Raw genomic sequence first — 17,110 nt, 5'->3', positions numbered from 1 at the left:
TATAAATTGTAAAAAGTTGAGGCCCAGCACAGATCCCTGTAGTACACCACTCGTTACATCTTGCCAACCAGAAAATGACTCATTTATGCCTACTCTCTGTTTCCTGTTAGCTAGTCAATCTTTGATCCCTGCCAATATGTTACCCCTACACCATGTGCTTTTATTTTCTGCAATAACCTTTGATGTGGCACCTTATCAAATGCGTCTTGCTGTGAATGCTGGTGCCTGGTCATGCCCAATGCCAGGGCTTAACCTTCTCTCTCATTGCATTGGCACCTCTTGTGACATCCAGGGCTGTGAGCTTGGTATAAAGAGGTCCACTCACCATGACAGATCTCAGCAGGCCATTGAATTGTTTTCGGCGCTGGAACCATGTGTGCGACCACTCCACGACTGCTGACCTTGTCTTTGACCTCAAGCCACACCTTTTTAGTGAGGTTTTCTGGCCTTTTCCTCTCGTCAAATAGGAAAAGCACCTCTTGTCATGCCCTTGCCACTTAGAAGAGTACCTCCAGGGAGGCATCAGTGAACCTGGGTGCACTAACTGCAGCCATTGTTTGCATTTAACCCTTGCTTCCTCATTCTTCCAGGTGCCTCTTTTGCTGATGACTTTAACCCAAGCATAGCTGTCCCTTTAAACAAAGTAACAGCAGGCCAGCAGCCAACACCGAGCCAATTTTCTATCTACCCTGCCATTTTTACCTTAATACCATGGGCTACCATCTTCTTAATTTATCTCTTGTGCGGCACTTCGTCAAATGCCTCTTCAAAGTCCATATATACAAGATCTACTGCACTACCTTGATCAACCTTCTTTGTTACCTCAACAAAGAATTCATTCAAGTTAGTCAGACATCGTTTACCTTTAACAAACCCATGCTGACATTCCTTGATTGACTGATGTCTTTCCAAATGAAAGTTTGTTTTTTCCTGACGATGGTTTCCAATAGCTTTCCTACCATTGATGTTAGGCTAACTGACCTGAGGTTTCCTGGTTTATCCCTCGCCCCTTTCTTGACTATTAGTATAACATTAGCAATCCTCTATTTCTCCAGCACTATTCCTGTTTGCAATGAGGATTGAAAGATAGTAAACAAAGCTTCTGCTATTTCTACCTCTGCTTCTTTCAGCAACCTAGGCTGCACGCCATCTGGACCCACTTACCCACTTTCAGTTCTGATAATCTTTTGAATACATCTTTGCAGTCTATTATTATCCTGTGCTTAATATCCCTCTGTTCCAATGTTCAAGATGGCTCCTGGGCTGGAAGCTCCCTTGCTGTTCAACTCTATCCATGGCCATCTGCTCCCATCCCTAACGTTTTCTCCCCCAATCTGCCCTCTTAAACTGTTTAAATTCCCCTGGCTCTTTAAATCAGTTCATTTTAGCCCTATCTAAAAGTTAACAGTTAGTTTAGTGTATGTTACCTGGGCCCACTGCCCTCCCCCAGCCACACCTGCTCTTTGTTTTCTCAATGAAATTGATCCGGATGAAACTGACGAGCACAGCTGCCGATACTTCAATCTCCGATCCTGCTGTCTTCACAGTCCAGAGTGTCTGCAGCCACGGCATGCGGTAAGTCCATTGAGGTGAAGAAGGAGCAGCGGGACCCGAGAGAAGTCCTGAGAAAAGGTGCCCTGAACACCCAAAAAATCCACGGACGGCCCCCCCCGGCCGCAACTTCAAAGCGCCCGCGGGAGATGGCTCGGAGAGCATCTGCAGCGCACTGTCAGCAATGCTGCATGCCTTTATTTAAACCACTGCAAAAAAACCCTTAGCAAATGTAATCACCTCTAAGTCTGCCAAATGATGCTTCACCTCCCGAAGGACGTGGATGAGCTTTCCGGACGTCGATGGTGGGCACTGAGGAAATGGCTTATTACCTGCACCAGCTTCCCCCCCCACTTCCACCCCCCCCCACCCCCGTCCCCTTCCCTGCTCCGCCCTCTCAGCTCACCCCCTCACAACCCCGTCCCAGCCCGCCCCCCCCTCGCACCATCTTCACCCCGCACCCCCTTCCCCTGCACCCCCCCCCCCCACCCCCTCCTTCTACCCCTCCCCCTTGCATCCCCTCCTCCCACCGGCACCATCCTACACCTGTGTAGGGGCCCCAACAACCCCACTGTCTTGTGGGCGTCTCGGGAGAGACCAAGGCTAAGGGAGTAAACCCTAACAGAAAATCCGGAGCGGAACCCCGTAGGCGGTCATGTGTCACCTTTGGCATGTTTCCGGCAGTTCCTGCAGCCATACTGGTGCCAAACGTCGTGTCCTGCACTCCTTTGGACCCCACCAGAAAGGCCGAGAGGGGGGTTTTGACGACTGGGCAACTCTCAACCTCCATAAATTTGCCCAGGCATGCGCCGTGGAGAGGTCACTCCATAGTTGCCTCACAGCGACTAAAACAACACGGAATATCCCTCTCCTCTTTTATTGTAACATTCACATCACCCACTTCCTTTGTGAAGAGAGATGCAAGGCAATTATTTACTAGTTTTGCGATGCCCTCTGCCTCTACATGAAGATTTTCCTTTCAGTCCTTTATAGGCCCAATCTTTTTCCTAGCAAACTGCTAACACTTTAAATGTTTATAAAATGTTTATGTAATGTTTTAGGGTTCAATGTAATATTGCCTGCTAATCTTTTCTCGTAACCTCTCTTTTCTTTGCGTGTTAACATTTTCAATTCCCTCATATACTTTCCATAATCTTCCTCGTTATTAACTGAATCTTGCTGCTAACGTTTGTCATAGGCCTCCTTTTTCTGCTTTATTTTAACTTTCATTTCCTTTGTTATCCAGGATGCATTAGATTTGGATGCTCCACCTTTTCCCTTCAAAGGAATATGGCTAGTTTGTACCTGAACTGTCTCTTCCCTGATTGCCTTCCATTGCTCTATTACTGCTTTACCCTGCAATCCCCTTTCCAATCGACCTGTGCTAGGTCTGTTCTGGAATCACTGAAATGAGCTCTTCCCTGGTTGAGTAGTTTTAGCTTCAATATTTTTACATCTTTCCAAATTAATTTAACCTGAATTTTGTAGTGGTCTTTTGTTAGCTAGATTATCTTGTTAGAAATTAGGAATATGCATAGAATATATATAGATGATATTTAGCTTGGAATAAGGTTGAGGTTGATGCTATAAGTTCCATTTCAGTAGAACCAAGTGGAATGAGTATTTTGATATATGACGATAGCCCCAGGTGCAGCGGAACCAATAATCTAGGAGATGGGCATGGCCAGCTAGTGCATCTGCAATAGCGGAAAAATAAGTAAAATAGTTTGATAAGGGAGTAGAATGGTCAGACTGGATGGCTGGCATATGAGCAGCTCAAAGCATAAACAACTGATAACAGACAGAAATGACCAATGGGGATGTCGACTGCATAAGTTTGAAGGCTAGTGTGGAAACTGTGAAGCTGACCAAGGAAACAGCACAGCATGAGAAAAGGGAAACAATCCTTAGCATGCTATTGGGCATGATAAGGGTGGACTTGTCTCCCTGTTTTGAACAACGAGCTCGCATTCTGTTGGGTACCCTGTATTAAACGGGAACCTCTATAGGACAATGACATGGTATTGGTTGAGATGATAAGGCATAATCAGGTTGGAGAGAGAGCATTTCAGTGCTCTCCTATAGTGAGGGGCATGGAAATATTTGCCTCAGGGCTTCCACAATGCCCCCCACTCTCTTTCACAATCCGATAGCCCAAGCACTTAAACCCTTCTGGAGGCCTGAATATTTGTTACAATATGCTGAAGACCTGTTACTGGCTACACCCAACAAGCAGACCCTTAATGAACTATTGAGTCTCCTTTTGGCCTCAGGTCTAAAAGTTATTCTGGAAAAGGCACAGCTCTTGTCACATGAAGCGATCTTCTCAGGAGTCATGAAAAGACATGAGGGACACAGTCCTGATCAGCACAAGATCGAAATTATTTAATGCTTACCAGTACCCATATCTAGTATAGCACTTTGTTACTTTTTGGGGTCAGTGGGGGATCAACGCTCGTTTATTCTCAGGTTTGCAGAACTGGCCAAGCTCCTGTATGAGCTACTAAAGGGTGAAGAAGATTCGGTGGCCCACAACTGGGCTTCCAAATGCACAAGGACCCTTCTGAAAATTGCTGTTATGCAAGCCACATGTTTGCTCAATCCTGACATGGACAAACAATTTTACCTGGAGGTGGGAGTTAGCAATCAGAGTTTTGCTAGTATCCTATGTCAGGAAGTCACAACAAACCAATGCCAATTGCAAAAGCCTCTTGTCTTCTGACTGATGGAGAGAAAAACTACACAGTGTGTGAGCAATGCCTGCTGACCACTTTCTGGACAGTGAAGCAGTAATCACCATTTAAACTGTAACAGCACCCGAATGCCTGTGGTCCTATGGCTGCCCCAATTATAAAGAACAAATAAGTGAAAAGTGTTCAAGGTTGAACCAGTAGGATTCATGGAAACAATATGAATATCATACACACTACCTGATAAAACAAGGGCTGACCTGGAAGACCCCTAATCTAGACCGCTGTACTAAGGGCAAAAGGTCCTGGATGTGTAGGTATGATAGTCTGGAGCCAGGAATACCAGCATGTGGGTTCACCTACTTGCCCCATTCTAGTGCAGACTGTTAAATGGATCCAAGCCAAATGGTGAAGAATGAATCTAGACACAGATCCTTTTCTTGATAGTTGGTTTATTCATAGAATGCAGCATTACATATCTCTGCTTCCTGCAATCCCACACCTTGGGCTGAAAAAATGGCAGCCGGCATGTGTGGTCCATGCGCACAATGCCGCAGCGATCTACCATATGGCGGCCCAACTTAATAAGCTGGTGGGGCTGCTGCCCCCCCCTCCCCCCCCCCCCCCCCCCCCCACAATCATGTGGAGGGGGCAGGATCTGTAATGCTGGCAACGGCATCAGTTTGTTCATTGTTCGGTGGAGAGTTTCATCTGTCGGCTGCTGCTCTCTGCTTGTTCCAGGTCCCGTTTACCGGGTGGTGGTGGCACCCCTCCACCACTTTTGTTCGGCGGAGAGTTTCAACTGTTGACTTTTTTTAATTAAAATAAAACCACCCAGTTTGTATATTTTACACACTGCCTGTGCACAGGCAGTGGCGCCATTTTTAAAGGGGAGCCAGCACCTGCCACTGCATTTACATTTATAAAGCGCTACCCCCCAGCAATGCACTGCAAAATAAACTATTGCTCCTTCTCCCCCCCCCCCCCCCACCCCGCAACCCCCCCCTCCCCCCACATAACACTTACATGTAATAGTTGTCCTCTCTAACCCCACAAAGCACTTACCTGGAAGAATTGACCTTACCGCCCCACCAGACTGATCAAAGTGCAGAGGTCACCCCTTCTACACTAGTAATGCACATTTGACCCCAGCACTCCCAGCAACAGACTCCATGGAGGGTGGTCTTATCACCATGGTTTGAATGAAGAACTTGAAATACTGTTGGGTACCTTGTCTTAAAGGGAAAGTTCTATAGGGCAATGAGGCCTTGTCAATACTGAACTCTAGGTCTATTTCTGAAAAAGAGTATAAAGGATAAGGTTTGGAAGGGTTGCAGTTGCAGTAGGCAGTGAGAAGGAGGACTCTCAAGAGTGGATCCACACTGACATTGATCTAACTCTTGGGTAGTTCAGAAGTCTTCGAGAAGAAGCAAGTCACCAAGAAGAGGAACTGAGGAAAAGAAATCCTGTCTAATTTGGTCCGGTACTCGTTACTTGTAACATTCATACGTTTTTGCTGTATAACTGTGTGTTTTACTCCAATTAAACTCAACATATTCACCATATCGGTTGCGGTTGATCCTGCTTAATTAAAATCTCAACAATGTCCAACTGTAACACATTCCACTTGCCCTACTTAAGTTCCCAGAATGAGATCCAAAGCTACTTCTGTCCTTGTTGGACTGAAGACATATTGATCGAGAAAGTTCTCTTGTGTACATATCAGAAATTCTTCTCCTTCCTTACACAAACAGCATATTTTCCCCAGTCTGCATTAGGATAATTAAAGTCTCCTAATTTTATGACTCTACTTTTGTTACATGCATTTGAAATTTGCTGACAAATTTTCTCCTCTATCTCCTTGGAGCTCTGCAAATCTGTAACAGTTCCTCTTCTGTTCCTTAACTTATGGCAAATAGATTTAGTCCTACAACCAGCTAGTAAATTGTTTCTATTTAGAACTGTAACATCCTGCTTAATCAATACTCCAATGCCCCCTCCTCCTTATGCTTCTCTATCATTCCTGCATTCTTGGTAACTGTTACGATCTCGGTGAGACTGCTAACACTGAAACAAGTGATATGAACTTCTAAACCAATTTAATGAAGCACACAACAAGATTTCATGTTTTAAGACTTTTACTACAACAACTAAACTAAAAAATCAACATTAACTACACAGTACTTTGTAAGTAGCTAATGCACTAAATTACAGAAAATGATATTTCCCTTTAACTTATCAAAATACTTGAAAACCCCACACCACATTTATACATTACACAGTCCTCAATGAAGCAATATCTTTTCAATTAAAAGTCCCATACTCCTCCCAGTTGCAATGGGTTGGATCTCCCAGTCCTACTCAAAGTCAATGTCATTTTTGCTCACTTCTTCTGAGCATTTTTAACCTGGATTTTCGTGAATAAGGTGATCTCTGGTGACCCCGCAGATTTTTTTTCATTCCGCAAACCTCAGCTTTCGAGTTGAGTTCAAGTCTCAGCAGTGTCACGCACTTTGGAAATGTGACGATACAACATCCACGGACTAACTCTGAAGAGTTACGAAAAAACTAACTTTGCTTGAAACAATGAACCTTTTTTTTAAAAAGTGGACAATGGACCAAACTGGCCACCAAAGAAAAGGGGATTAGTCTTTTGGGTTGCCAAACAATCTGACAAAGACAAAGGACAAATCTACAAAACCGAAAGGTGTTAATGAAACCCATCTTACACCTATCCTAATAACATTCCAGAATTGAATGTCGTCTTCTAAAACAAGGGAGGTGTGCAGTAGCTATATCCTGGGAAATTGTTTGATCACCGTGGGAAGAAACCAGAATGTCTCCACAGGAAGTGAGAGGTGACACAGTTTTACCTTAAAACAAAGACAGCCAGAGAGAAAGAGAGAGAGAGAGACTGACCCAGCAGGTAAAGTGTCCTTCCAGTGACCCTTTAAAAAAAGTATCTCCTCAGGTATATGTTGGAGTTGTACAGAACTTTGGTAAGGCCACAGCTGGAGTACTGTGTGCAATTCTGGTTGCCACATTATGGGAAGGATGTGATTGCATTGGAGGGGGTGCAGAGGTGATTCACCAGGATGTTGCCTGGGATGTAACATTTAAGCTCTGAAGAGAGGTTGGGTAGGCTTGGGTTGTTTTTGCTGGAGCAGAGAAGACTGAGGGGTGACCTGATCGAGGTGTACAAGATTATGCGGGGCATGGACAGGGTGGATAGGGAGCAGCTTGTTGAAGGGTCAGTTACGAGGGGTCACAAGTTTAAGGTGAGGGGCGGGAGGTTTAAGGGGGATTTGAGTAAGAACGTTTTTACCCAGAGGGTGGTGACTGTCTGGAATGCCCTGCCTGGGAGGGTGGTAGAGGCGGGTTGCCTCACATCCTTTAAACAGTACCAGGATGAGCACTTGGCACTTCATAACATTCAAGGCTATGGGCCAAGTGCTGGCAAATGGGATTAGATAGATAGGTCAGGTGTCTTTAATGCATCGGTGCAGACCCGATGGGCTGAAGGGCCTCTTGTGCACTGTATTATTCTGTGATTCTATTTCCACAGTCTTTTAAATATACGTCCTTAAAAAATATTAATAACGGAAGCACCTTCATAACACTGTTTTTTTGAAAGAATAAACAGCAAAGGGTTAAACTGTAATACATATACACTTATTGTGGTCAGGTGGGGAGTTGAACAGTGGGAGCCACCCACAATACACTGCATGGTCGTAACAGCAGCCTCTCACTGTGTCAGTGTTCTGAGAGCAGAAGTTTTCTCTCTCTCTCTTCTGAGGGTGCCACTGATGGCCTTTGTTTTCCAGTCTTCCTTACAGCTTACAGACCTAGGAAAGCATTTGGAATTTATGCAGAATCAGAATTTATTTTTTTTACAATATTCAGAGTTCATAAGTCTGGCCACATCAGAACCACCTGGGCCTTCCTTTGTGTCCAGGTGAACATAAGAACATAAAGACCACAAGAACTAGGAGCAGAAGTAGACAATTCAGCCCCTCGAGCCTGCCCTGCTATTCAATATGATCATGGCTGATCTCATCTCAGCCTCAACTCCATTTTCCTGCCCTTTCTCCATGACCCTTCAACACATTAGTAATTAAAAATCTGTCTATCTCCTCCTTAAATTTACTCCATGTCGCGACATGCACCTCACTCTTGGGTAGTGAATTTCACAGACTCACGATCCTTTGAGAGAAATACTTTCTCCTCATCTCTGTTTTAAATATGCTACCCCTTATCCTAAAACTATGACCTCTCATTCTAGATTGCCCCACAAGAGGAAACATCCTCTCTACGTCTACTTTGTCAATCCTCTTAATCACCTTATACACCTCAATTAGATCTCCTCTCATTCTTCTAAACACCAGAGAGTAAAGGCCTAAACTGCTCAATCTCTCTTCAGTGCCTCTATTTTTTAAAAGGACTCATATTGTCATGGTCCTGTAGCTTTTTTTCTGGGAATCTGTGGTTTGCCTTTAAGGCTTGCAAAGGATCAGTATTGCTTTAAGAACCAGTAAGCCTCAGGAGTTATAGGAAGGTGCATTTTCATTGCCTTAGAAACAGCCATTTGGAGACTGTGATTCAAAGGGTGCATTCTTATTTCCATAGATACAGCCACTGGGAGTGAGTATTAAGCGATACATTTGTTACAATTCAATTTTGAACTGGCTTTTTAGTTGAAGACAGTTTATTCTAACAGAACATAGATACAGAGGACACACGAATACAGACAGCTGTAGTGACAGCACCTAAAAAGAGCTCTCAACCATTTAAACTGAAGGAATAGGATTTTAGTTTGTTTAATTATTATCTCTCAAAATTCTAAAAAAGGCAAGCCAAAACAGAGATCTCTGGTAACTTAAATTGAAGAAAGGGAAATTAGACTGTGACAATCTTTTATCTCTCAAAAGCTCTAAAGTCAGATTGATTCTATTGAAAGTGTTTCCAAGTCGTTAATTGTTAAAATTTGCTGGAGAAGGAAAGCATCACCTGAAGTTAGACTACGGACTGTTCTACTGTGGAAGAACCTTTTTTTCCCACATCGGACAACTGTGAGGACTTTAAGCAACATTCTGTGAGGACTTCAAGCAACATTGGACTGTAAATTTGCAAGGACTCTAATTTTTTTCTATTTTAAATGTTGTTCATATCTTCATAGTGTTTAAGAATTTAGTTCTTCTAATGAAAGAGTTAATTTGTTGATTTAAAGACACCTGGTTTGGTTAGCCTCATTTGGGGGTTAATAGATGGTACAATTTTCCCAGGTCTTTCTTTAATTTGGAAAGTTTTAAATGATATGTTAGGTGATCTTTGGAGTGACGGGATTGAATTAACAGTGCGTTTCTCCCACCACAATCCAAATCATATATTTTGATTAGGGGCTTTGACTGGAGCGGTTGATTGTAACATATTTATTGGGGGCTCAACCTGGGATATGAATAACATATTAACTGGGGGCTCACTCAAGATTTGAATCACATATTAATTGGGTTTCTCGGGATTTGAATTATATCTTAATTGGGGGCTCGCTCACAGTTGAATCATATTTAATTCAGTGGCTCATGTCTGGGATCAGAATCATACTAATCTGGAGGGCTCACATTTGGAATCATAGTAATTACCTGTCTCTGGGATAACATATTTAAATTGGGGTTTTGCGTTTGGAATCAGATTAATTGCTCACGAGTCTGGGATCTTATCAATTGGAAACTTGATTGTTGGGATCTAAATCTGACACCAATTACAAATAAATTAAAAGAACCAGGTCTCTTGTATAATAAGGTACAGTCTATACCATTGTTATGGCATTAGTGGTTGTAGCAGAGTTTTTGGGAAAGCAGAATGTTTCCCTGAGTGACTTGATAACTTTAAGAACAAATTAAAAGAATTGGCAGTGAAATTGGGGTTGGAATTGAAATCAGGTGCCAAAAAAGCAGAGATAATTGAAATAATAGCTGAACATCTGGAATTAGTAGAAGATGATGATGATGATACAGATGAAGTGCAATACGAGGAACAAGAAAGGGAATACAAGAGACATGAAGGTAGGTCTGAGTGTGATGCAGTGGTATTGGCTAGGATTCAGTTAGAAATACGAAAACTTGAACTTCAGAGAGAGAGTGAAAGAGAAGAGAGGAATTTAAGTTAAAAGAAATGGAACTAAGACAAAGGGGTAGTCTTAAATCCAGGGAAAATTTGGGTCAGGAAGAATCTGAATCTAAATCAGGACCCAGCGAGAAGTTGTTTAAATTTATACAGGCTCTTCCTAAGTTCAAGGAAAGGGACGTAGAGGCATTTTTCATATCTTTTGAAAAAATAGCCAAACAGATGAAATGGCCGAAAGAAAGCTGGACATTGCTCATGCAGGGCAGGCTGGTAGGCAGAGCTCATGAAGTTTATGCCATGCTTTCTGAAGAGGCTTCTGCAGATTATGAGATGGTAAAAAAGGCTATTCTCTCTGTGTATGAGTTAGTCCCTGAAGCTTACCGTCAGAGGTTTAGGAACATACGGAGATTGACTGGTCAGACATATTTAGAATTTGACAGGGTGAAGCAAATGAATTTTGACCATTGGATACGGGCATTAAAGATAGAAACCACGTATAAGAATGTTAGAGAATTGATTCTCTTAGAAGAGTTTAAAAACTCCACTCCTTCAGTAGTGAGAACTCATAGATAACCTGAAAGTTTTGAAAGCTAGGCAAGCAGCAGAGATTGCTGATGATTTTGAGCTTGTGAATAAGCTAACCTATTTTGTCCGTCACCCCCATAAACCCGAGAAGGATAGAAAGTGGGAGAGTGAAAGGAAGGCATATAGCCGGGGACAAGAAGGATCAGCTGGGAATGCCCCAGGATCACCTCCTCAGGCCAGAAAGGAAGATGCTGAGGGTAGAAGTGAGGTTCGCAAGCCAAAGTGTTATCATTGCAACAAAACGGGTCATCTTCGTTCAGAGTGCTGGAAATTGCGAGGTGAACCCATAGGACTTGGGGTACACAAAGTTAGTGCAGAGGAAAAGACTCTGACTGAAAGTATAGCAGACCAAGCTATAGATTTAACAACAGCTGTGAATGTGAAACCAGATACTAAAACTAAAAGGAGTGCAGTGGTTAAGAATAAAATACCTGAGAGTTATAATGATTTTTTGTCAAAGGGGAGAATAACTCCCAATCCTGTTGGTGAGGCAGGAAAACCTATCATTATACTCAGGGATACAGGAGCAACCCAAACACTCTTGCTGGGGAAAGATGCGAGGTTTCCACCAGAGAGTGTCTTGAACGCTAAAGTTTTAGTTAATGGAATTGGCGGGGTGTGTATACCCGTACCTTCGTATAAAGTATGCCTAGAGAGTGACATAATAACTGCGGTAGTAACTGTAGGTGTTGTTCACAGTTTACCAGTAAAGGGAATTGATCTATTCCTAGGAAATGATTTGGCAGGATCAAAAATATCAGTTTCTCCTATGGTTACAGAGGAACCATGTGAAATTAAGGAAACGGAGCATAGAGTCATAGAGTTATACAGTACAGAAACAGGCCTTTCGGCCCATCATGTCTGTGCCGGCCATCAAGCACCTAACTATTCTAATTCCATTTTCCAGCACTTGGCCCGTAGCCTTGTATGCTATGGCGTTTCAAGTGCTCATCTAAATACTTCTTAAATGTTGTGTGTGTTTCTGCCTCTACCACCTCTTCAGGCAGTGTGTTCCAGATTCCAGCCACCCTCTTGGTGAAAATTTTTTTCCTCAAATCCCCTCTAAACCTCCTGCTGCTTACCTTAAATCTATGCCCCCTTCTTATTGACCCCTCTGCTAAGGGAAAAAGATTCTTCCTATGTAACCTATCAATGCCCCTCCTAATTTTGCATACCTCAATCATTTTATAGGACATGCCACACCTGTCAAATGGTGGGGAAACCACAAGCTACCATAAAATCAGGGGATGAGGTATTAGTGTTGTTACCGTCACAGGGAGAACCAGCGAAAGCACGGTTCAGTGGCCCATATAGAGTGATCAAAAGAGTGGGTGAGGTAGATTACTTGATTGATCCGATCACTGGAAGAAGAACCGGTTGTGTCACATTAATATGCTCAAACCATATTACCGCAGGGAGGAGGATAAGCCAGTATGTCAGGTAATCGGGACTGTCGAGAAAGAAAAGGATAGTGAGGATGAGGCAGAAGTAGGCCTGGGAAATTCTCAGGTTGAACCTCCAACTATCCAATTAGCGAATGCAGAATGGCTAGGAAAATTAAGCAATAGACTTTTACACTTAGACGGAAAACAGTGTGAAGTCCTAACCAGGGTTTTCACAATGTTTCAAAACGTTTGTAGGGATAAGCCAGGATGTACAACCTTAACCACACATGATGTGGGTATAGGGGGCGCCAATCCTTTAAAACAACATCCTTGTTGCTTAGGTCCAGACAGACAGGCCCAAGTGGAAGCAGAGGTACAATGCATGCTGAAGGACAGCTTAGTTGAACCTAGTCAGGACAGCTGGAATTCGCAGATGGTCTTGATGACTAAACCTGGTGGGACGGCTCAAACTTGCATAGACGCTAGAAAAGTCACTGTGGTAAAGAAGGCAGACTCCTACCCAAATTCTCATTTAAAGGACTGTATGGACAGAGTGGGCAACACAATATGTCTTAAAGAGACAGATGTGTTGGAAGGATACTGTCAAATTCCTTTGACACCCCAGGGTAAGAAAAAACTCAACTTCTGTTACATCGGACAAGGTTTTCCGGTGTCAAGTGATACCACATAGGTTAAGGAGTACTCAAGAAACTTCTCAGACCACACCTCCCACCTCGATCAAACAATGGTTGTAAGTGGGGGTAGGTTTCAGGAGTCACAGTAAACCTGTTGAATTCTCTTGGAAGTCAACTTCTTGGTTGCAGGCCTGAGGTGTTTGTAGGTTTCCCTCTTGATTGAAAGTTCAGTTGAAGACAGTGGATCACATTTTTAAAATTCGTTCGGGGGATGTGGGCATCGTTGGCTAGGCCAGCATTTATTGCCCATCCCTAGTTGCCCTTCTAATTCACTGCTGCATAAGTAAAGATGTAGAATTCAACAACTGGGTGCTTCCCTTCTGGCTTGCTGGATTTCTTCCAGCCCCTTAGCTGGAAACAAGTTTCTTGGTGACGCTTCTTTCTGGGTACCTCTCTCTTTTTTTTCAGGGAGCTACCTTTAACGTCAAAAATGATTTCACACTTTTGTCTCTGTTGGGAAATGTGGATCTCCCTTGCTGTGGTGACGAACGATCACCTAGGATGTGGCTACTTCACACCTTCTTTGTTTCAGGAGATCCCATTCAACTCAGGAATGCTTCAGGATGGCTGTAATTGACCACTCCCAGCTCAAAAGTCATTCCTTTGTCCCAGTCGGACAGTTTGAATATACAAAGGCCAGGTTGTTTACTTTCAGCAGCCATCTTTAGCAGCATTGTCCATTTTAAAAAAAGTCAATTTTTATAATTCATTTTTCGTCTGTTCTTCTTTATCGTCACACTTCTTGCATGCGTGAAACACTGTAGACGTTGATGTACATACATTTTAATACCTCCTTTAACACTTTTGCTATTGTATAGGTGCCCCTTACCACAGAACCTGTCCCAATGCCCCAAGATTATGAAACTCTCCCTTCAGCACCACTTCTGCAGCCATGCATTAAGTTCCCCAATCTTCCTGTTACTATACTTAATGGCACTGGAACACTAGCAGAGTAATGCTACTGGACTAGTGATCCAAAGGCCTGTCTAATGTCCTGGGGACATGGCTTCAAATTCTATCAGGGCAGCTGGAGGAATTTAAATTCAATTAATTAATAAATCTGGAATTAAAAAGCAAGTCTCAGTACTGATGATCATGAAACTACCAGATTGTCATAAAAACCTATCTGGCTCACTAATGGCCTTCAGCAAAGGAAATCTGCCGACCTTACCTGATCCAGCCTCCTACACATGATTCCAGACCCACAGCAATGTGGTTGGCTCTTAACTGCCCACTGAATTGGCTTCGCAAACCACTCAGTTGTATAAAAGCACTACGGAAAAGTTCAAAAAGAATAAAACCGGATGGACCACCCAACATTGACTGAGGCACTGGAAATGACAAAGGCACACCTTGCCCATTTGATCCTGCAAAGACATCCTCACTAACATCTGGAGACTTGTGTCATAATTAGGAGAGCTGTCCAACATTCTAGTCAAGCAACAGCCTGACATAATCATACTCAGTGAACTGAAGCCAATCTCCCAGAGTCCTCTATTACCATCCTATCATCAGGACAGACCCACCATAGGTGGCGGGACAGTGGAATACAGTTGGGAGGGAGTGGTCCTTGGAGTCCACAACATTGACTCTGGACCACATGAAGTCTCATGGCATCAGGCCAAACATGGGCAAGGAAACCTCCTGCTGATTACCACATACTGCCCTCCACCAGCTGATGAATCAGTGTGTCTCCATGTTGAACACCACTTGGTTTGAGAGTAGGAAGGGTTCAGAATGTACTCTGGGTGGAGACTTAAATGTTCATCACCAAGTGTGGCTTGGTATCATCATATCAGACTGAGCTGGCTGAGTCCTGAAGGACATATCTGCTAGACTGAGCTTGCAGTAGGTAGTGAGAGAACTAACAGGGAAAAAACTTGACCTTGTTCAGACCAATCTACCTGTCGCAGATGCAGCTGACCATGATAGCATTGGTAGGTGTGACCACTGCACAATCCTTGTGGACACAAAGGTCTGTCTTCCCACTGAGGACACCCTCCATTGTGTTGTGTGGCACTACCACCATGCTAAATGGGATAGATTCAGAAGAGATCTAGCAACTCATAACTTGGTATCCATGAGGCTCTGTGGGCTATCAGTAGCAGCAGAATTGTACTCAACTGCAATGTGTGACCTCATGGCCCAGCATACTCCTCACTCTACCCTTACCATCAAGATGAAGGACCCACCTTGGTTCAATGAGTAGTGTTGGAGAGCATGCCAGCAGCAGCACCAGGCATACCTAAAAACACAGGACTACAAACATGCTGAACAACAGAAAATGCATGCTATAGGCAGGGCTAAGCGATCCCACAACCAATGGATCAAATCAGTCCTACAGTCCTGTCACATCCAGTCATAAATGTTGGTGGACAATTAAACAACTAACTGGAGGAGGAGGCGCCACAAACATCCCCATCCTCAATGATGGGGAGGAGCCCTGCATGTCTATGTAAAAGTCGAGGGTTAAGTATTTGCAACCAGCTTCAGCGAGTAGCGCCACGTGATTGATCCAATTCAGCCTTCTCCCGAGGTCCCCAGCATCACGGACGTCAGTCTTCAGCTAATATGATATCAGGTGATATCAAGAAATGGCTGAAGGCACTGGATATACCAATATCTTTAGGCCCTGACCATATCCTGGCTGTAGTACTGAAGACCTGTGCTTCAGAACTAGCCACGCCCCTAACCAAGCTGCTCCAGCCCAGCTACAACACTTATATCTACCCAACAATGTGGAAAGTTGCCCAGGTTATGTCCTGTCCATGAAAAGCATAACGAATTCAATCTGGCAAATTAGCACCTCATCAGTCTACTTTCAATCATCAGCAAAGTGAAGGAAGGGGTCATCGATAGGATTACCTGTTCAGCAATAGCCTGTTCACTGATGCTCAGTTTAGCTTCCACCAGGGTCACTCAGCTCCAGACCTTATTACAGTCTTGGCACAAATATGGATAAAAGAGCTGAATTCCAGAGGTGAGGTGAGAATGACTGCCCTTGACAACAAGGCAGTATTTAATTGAGTGTGGCATCAAGGAGCCCCAGCAAAATTGAAGTCAATGGGAATCGGGGAAAATTCTTCACTGATTGAAGTCATAGCTAGCACAAAGGAAGTTAGTTGTGGTTGTTGGAGTCCAATCATCTTCAGTTCCAGGACAGCGCAAGAGATCTTCAGGGTAGTGTCCTAGGACCGAAGATCTTCATCTCCATCATAAGGTCAGAAGTAGGGATGTTTGCTGACGATTGTACAGTGTTCCGTACTACTCGCAGCACCTCAGATTCTGAAGCAGTACGTGTACGCATGCAGCAAGACCTGGACAGCATTCAGACTTGGGTTGATAATTGGGAAGTAATATTTGCATCGCACAAGTGCTAGGAAATGACCAAGTCCAATAAGAGAGGCTGGTAAGATAGGCGGAGCAGTGGCAAATGGAATTTAATCCTGAGAAGTGTGAGGTGATGCATTTTGGGAGGACTGACAAGGCAAGGGAGTATACAAAGGATGGTAGGACCCTAGAAAGTACAGAGGGTCAGAGGGATCTTGGTGTACTTATCCATAGATCACTGAAGGCAGCAGCACAGGTAGATAAGGTGGTTAGGAAGGCATATGGGATACTGGCCTTTATTAGCCAAGGCAAAGAATATAAGAACAGGGAGGTTATGATGGAGCTGTATAAAACACTAGTTAGGCCACAGCTGGAGTACTGTGTACAGTTCTGGTCACTGCACTACAGGAAGGATGTGATTGCATTGGAGAGGGTGCAGAGGAGATTCACCAGGATGTTGCCTGGGCTGGAGCATTTCAGCTCTGAAGAGAGACTGGATAGCCTATGGTTGTTTTCCTTACAGCAGAGAAGGCTGAGGACCTGATTGAGGTATACAAAATTATGATGGGCATTGATAGGATGGATAGGAAGAAACTTTTTCCCTTAGCGGAGGGATCAATAACCAGGGGGTATAGATTTAAGGTAAGGGGCAGGAGGTTTAGAGAGGATTTGAGGAAAAAATTTTCACCCAGAGGGTGGTTGGAATCTGGAACACACTGCCTGAAGGGGTGGTAGAGGCAGGAACCCTCAC

Source organism: Heterodontus francisci, chromosome 11 (assembly GCF_036365525.1).
Source record: "Heterodontus francisci isolate sHetFra1 chromosome 11, sHetFra1.hap1, whole genome shotgun sequence".
NCBI classification, from domain to species: Eukaryota; Metazoa; Chordata; class Chondrichthyes; order Heterodontiformes; family Heterodontidae; genus Heterodontus; species Heterodontus francisci.
This window is presented reverse-complemented; position numbering follows the sequence as displayed.